General features: G+C 43.2%; 1 long non-coding RNA gene across 1 annotated transcript; it reads right to left on the bottom strand.

The window, feature by feature from the left end:
- Positions 1-2,190: 2,190 nt before the first annotated feature.
- Positions 2,191-2,912, bottom strand: LOC111955813 (uncharacterized). The gene is made up of 3 exons (XR_002876162.2): positions 2,824-2,912; positions 2,572-2,649; positions 2,191-2,260 (listed from the first exon to the last, which is right to left on the bottom strand). It is a non-coding gene; the product is annotated as an uncharacterized lncRNA (long non-coding RNA).
- Between the last annotated feature and the right edge of the window lie 3,113 nt (positions 2,913-6,025).

Raw genomic sequence — 6,025 nt, 5'->3', positions numbered from 1 at the left:
GAGTACGGTGTTTAGGAGCCATTGAGGGGTAAGACCCTGTAGAAACTGACCTATGACAGTGATCGTGGTAGAGATTACGGGCTCACACTGATTCAAGGAGTTCCTCACGCCACAGTACGGCTACAGCTAAGCGAGGAGTTGAGGGTAGATTCTGGCGTGTGGTCGATGAGGTTCGTATAAAATATAGAACATATGAAGGGTAGAACTGACTATTTTGACAAGTGAGTACAGGTGATGTACAGTAGTGAGGGTGAGTGCTCATAGGCGTACGGAACTGGTACTTATGAGCATGGTGAGTAACAAGTCGGTGTTTTAAAGATGATAATGGGGTAGAATGAGCGATTATTGGGAGGATACAGAGCCGGTGTGTCTTTAAAAATAGGTTGTGAGAGTTACGAAACGTAGGTAGAAACTGGGGAACTCTAAACAGGTAGGGTTGAGAGGATAAGGGTGTTTAACATTGAGTGGGTAAGAAGCTTTGTAGAATGCTATGACAGTGAGGTAAGGGGTTGTTTACTAGGACTATATGAGATGGTGTATAACTGTATGACTGACTATGACAGGTGATACAGGTGTTGTTTAAACATATGAGGGGTAGAACTAGGTAGAACTAATATGACATGAGTACCGGTGTTTAAACATCTATGAGGGTTAGAACTGTAGAACGGACTATGACAGTGAGTACAGGTTTTTTACAATTGAGGGAGATAGTAGTAGAACTGACTATGAACAATTGATTACAGGTGTTTTAACATATGAGGGTAGAACTGTGAACTGACTATGAAGGTGAGTACAGGTGTTTTAAACATATGAGGGTAGAACTGTAAGAACTGACTATGACAGTGAGTACAGGTGTTAACATATGAGGGTAGAACTGACTATGAACAGTGATACAGTGATGTAGGTATGGTAGGATATTGAGAACTGACTATAGACAGTGAGTACAGGTGTTTAACATATGAGGGTAGAACTGACTATGACAGTGAGCAGGAGTATACATATGAGGGTAGAACTGTAGAACTGACTTATAAGTGAGTACAGGTGTTTTAACAATATGGGGTAGAACTGTAGAACTGACTATGACAGTGAGTACAGGTGTTTAACATATGAGGGTAGAACTGTAGAACTGACTATGACAGTGAGTACAGGTGTTTTAAACATATGAGGTAGAACTGACTATGACAGTGAGTACAGGTGTTTTAACATATGAGGTAGAATGTAGAATGACTATGACAGTGAGTACAGGTGTTTTACATATGAGGGTAGAACTGTAGAACTGACTATGACAGTGAGTACAGGTGTTTTAACATATGAGGTAGAACTGTAGAACTGACTATGACAGTGAGTACAGGTGTTTAACATATGAGGGTAGAAGTGTTCCAAGAACATTATCTTAACGCGTCCTCTTTCCTTGTGAGCTGAGCTGTCCTGAACTACAGCAGAATCTAACGACACAACTCCTTAGACGAACCAGCGGACAGGAGGAGGGGGCGCTGGGGAGCGAAAGGAGGCCAATGAAGGGTAACAGAAGGATATGGGCCTGAGTTGGAATAAGGAGAAGTGGAGGGTGAGGAGTACCTGAGAAAGAGGGGGAAACATGGGAAATAGAGGGGAAGATAGGAGGGGGGATAGAGAGTCAGTTAGGGTTCTTGTCTATAATCCTACTTCTCTGATCTCTAACTTCTCTGCCAGATATTTGGTTCATCTTCCAGATTAGGAAGCTCAGGAAGAGATATAACAGTACATGATTAAAAGTCTCATCTGTTTGTGAAATCTTCCCTACTGTAATTGGTGATGTATGTATGGAATGTAATGAATGTTGGATTGTTGTTTAATCATAATGGGGTCACCTGGAACATCATGAATAAACATTACTAAGAGGAGGGTGTATTAGTTTATAATGTCAGTTGAATGTCTTCTTGTTAGACCTACACTGAACTGTGATTAGTATAAATTGATGTACATTGTTGTTATTTACTCCAATGTGATCTCTCTCTAACTCTCTGCTAGGTCTCTCCGATTCATCCACTTCAGGTTTCACAAGTGTGATCTTCACAGCTCTCTCGGGTGTATCTCTCTCATCATCTGATCCACTGTGACCTGTCTGTTAGTGTGTCTCCAGCTGGCTTCTGGGATTGGAGGCAGTTGGAGGAAGCCAGGTAGCCCGGCCAACATAGGTACCATACACTGAATGTCTTCAGCTCGTGTGGGTTCATCTCCTCCAGAGTGGCAGTAGCAGAGCTGGAACATCCAACGTTCTCTAAACACAAAGGTGATGAAGGAAATATAAAACCTGACTACTGAATAAATAAAGAAATGAATATATTGATATTCTCATTCTCATAATCATGTAATAGATTACATTAGGAACTTTAGCGCGCGACGCACCACCACCACCACACACACACACACACACAAACCACACACACACACACACACACACACACACACACACACACCACAACACACACACACACACACACACACACACCACCACACTAATGTGGCTGTGATCTATAGTGGTTTGATCACAATGACATTTGACCTCTCAGACATGACCTCTAGTGTTACCTTCCTGAACCTCAGCTTCTCCTTCAGCCTAGAGATCTCAGTCTCAGATCACGACACTCCTCCTCAGACAGGGTCAAACTGGAACACAAAAACAGTCACTCACTGCTCTGTTCCCTACAGCCACCACCACATCCTGTGGTCACTTCACTGTTCCATATTAATTTCACAGGTCATGAGGATGATGTAAATAAATCTGTTATGGTAGAATTGTTCAATAAATCAGACTCATATATATGTATTATGTCCACTCACCTTCCAGAAGAGGTGCTGGCAGACTGCTCATCCCTGTTGCCTCTGCTGCGCACACACACCCAGAAACAAACACCCACAGTATTCTTCAGAGAATATGTATCTATTGTATGTGTTTGCTCACATTGACTTTAGACATGACCACTAGTCTTACCTTCAGCACCTCCAGGTTCCCTCCAGCCTAGAAAATCTCATCTCCAGATCACAAACTCCTCTCAGCCGGTGTCACACTGGACCAGACACAATAGCGATCCTGTTCACTACACAACACTACATGCGTAGTGTCACTACACTGTACTGTTCCCATACAGTCCACCACCAATGCTGTGCGTCACTACACTGTTTTTCCCTACACAACACTGACATGCTGTGGTCACTACACTGCTTCTCGCTCCTAACATCACCACAATGTTGTGGTATACACCTGTTCTGTTCCCCACACCACATCACGCCCTGCTGGTGGTCACTACACTGTTCTGTTCCCCTACACCACACTACATGCGTGGTCACTATACTGTTCTGTTCCCTACACACCTAACACTACATGCTGTGGTCACTACACTGTTCTGTTCCCCTACACCACCACCACTACTGGCTGTGGTCACTACAACTGTTCTGTCCTACAACCACCACACATGCTGTGGTCACTACACTGGTTCTGTTCCCCACACAACACCATCTGTGGTCACTACACTGTAGTTCTACATTTATTTCACTCAGTTCATGAGATGATGTAATAGAGGTATAGAAGAGATGTTAGAGGTCAATTCACCACTTTTAAAGTTGATTATCTCTCATCACCAGACCAGTAGACTCATATTTCAAATTACCAGTGTCTATAGCAAATCAATCAAATTATTTTATAAAGACCTTTATAATCAGCAGTTTGAACAAAGTGCTTACACAGAAACACAGCCTACAAACCCAAAACAGCAAGCAATGCAGATGTTTGAAGCACGGTGACTGGGAAGAAACTCCCGAGAAAGGCAGGAACTGGAAGAAACCAATGGAGGCTGCTGAGGGGAGACGGCTCATAGTAAAGCCTTGAATAAAGTCAATGGAATGGAGATCCTCCAGGTGTAATTCACATTCTGTATTGTCTAGTTCTCTACCGGTAAAGAAGATCGTGGACTTCAGGAAACAGGCAGAGGGACACCCCCTATCCACATCGACAGGACAGTAGTGGAGAAGGTGGAAGTTTTAAGTTCCTTGGCGTACACATCACGGATAAGCTGAAATGGTCACCACACAGACAGCGTGGTGATGAAGGGCGCAACAGCGAAATTTGGCTTGTCACCTAAACCATCTACAAACCTTTACAGATGCACAATTGAGAGCATCCTGTCGGTCTGTATCCCACCTTTTTACGGCAATTCACCACCTCAACGCAAGGCTCTCCACGAGGGTAGTGTGAGGTCTGCAAACGCATCACCGGGGGCAAACTACCTGCCCTCCAGGACCCCTACAGCCTGATGTCACAGGAAGGCAAAAGATCATCAAGGATAACAAACCATCCGAGCCACTGCCTGTTCACCCCGCTATCATCCAGAAGGCGAGGTCAGTACAGGTGCATCAAAACAGGGACCGAGAGACTGAAAAACAGCTTCTATTCAAGGCCATCAGACTGTTAACAGCCGTCACTAACACAGAGAGGCTGCTGCCTACATACAGACTTGAAATCATTGGCCACTTAATAAATAGATCATAGTCACTTTAATATGCCACTTTAATAATGTTATCATATCTGCTTACTCATCTCCATATGTATTTACTGTATTCTATACAATCTATTGCATTTCCTTGCGGCACGACCATGGCTCATCCATTATATATAATGTATATATTTCTATTCCATCCTACTTAGATTTTTTGTGTATTAGGTAGTTGTTGTGGATCGGTTATAGATTACTTGTTATAGATATTACTGCACTGTCGGGAACTAGAAGCACAAGCATTTTGCTACACTCGCAATAACATGGTAACCATGTGTATGTGACCAATACATTTGATTTGAAGTGGATCTATGTAATATTTAAAGCAGGCTCCCTGCAACTGTAGAACATCCCCGGTTCTACTAGAATTTTAATTTGGTGACAACCCTTTCTTTCTGTCAGTCTATCTGTCTCCATGTCTTTTACCAGGTGTGGGCTATGTTAACCTAAACATCCCCTCTCCTCCTCACCGTGACCAGTTCATATTTGTCCTTTGGGATTCCAGTGTCTTTGCTGCCTGCTGCCTCTCTGTCCAAGGCTCTAGAACTTCCAGGCAGATGGACATGTTTCTTCTCCCTCTCTTTGTCACTGCCAGTGTCTGATGRGTCGCGCCACCATTTTGTTGCTGTGGTAGATACAGGTATAGAAGAGGAAGTGAAGAGAGATAATGGTGTTATTCTCATTACATTTTCCTGTTTATCTACAATTATCAATCTACATCATGTTGTCTTTGTTTAAGCAATTACAATGAGCCTGTCCTCCTGTAACTCCCCCAACCAGCCTCCTCTGGCTTAGACCTACACTGAACTGTGATTGTGATGTATAATTTGATGTACATTATTGTTATGTTACCTCTAGTGTGATCTCTCTCTAACTTCTCTGCTAGGTCTACATGCTTCATCCTCCTCAGGATCTTCAGTGTGATCCTCACAGCTCTCTCAGGGCCGTATCTCTTCACCATCTGATCCACTGTGACCTGTCTGTCAGTGTTCTCCAGCTGGCTCTCTGGGATTGGAGGACAGTCAGGCAGCTGGACCGTAGTCAGGTGAGACTGAAATGTATTCAGCTGTTCTTCAGTGAGCTCCTCCAGAGTGGCCAGCAGCAGAGCTGGAACATCCAACATGGAGGATCTCTAAAATAACAAAGACGACAAGATAGAAATAAAGGGATAGAAATACAGACTACTGATATAAAATAAAGAACATGAACATAGCCACACACACATTCAAACAACGTGATACAGGAATATATTTTAGGCTACTGCTACTCTCTGTTTGTCATATATGCATAGTCACTTTAACCATACCTACATGTACATACTACCTCAATTAGCCCGACTAACCGGTGCCTGTATATAGCCTCGCTACTTTTATAGCCTCACTACTATTATAGCCTCACTACTGTATATAGCCTCGCTACTGTATATAGCCTCACTACTGTATATAGCCTCACTACCGTTATAGCCTCACTACTGTATATAGCCTCGCTACTGT

This window comes from Salvelinus sp. IW2-2015, linkage group LG31, assembly GCF_002910315.2.
Source record: "Salvelinus sp. IW2-2015 linkage group LG31, ASM291031v2, whole genome shotgun sequence".
NCBI classification, from domain to species: Eukaryota; Metazoa; Chordata; class Actinopteri; order Salmoniformes; family Salmonidae; genus Salvelinus; species Salvelinus sp. IW2-2015.
The sequence above is the reverse complement of the archived record's forward strand: the minus strand, read 5'-3'. Positions and strand labels throughout refer to the sequence as shown.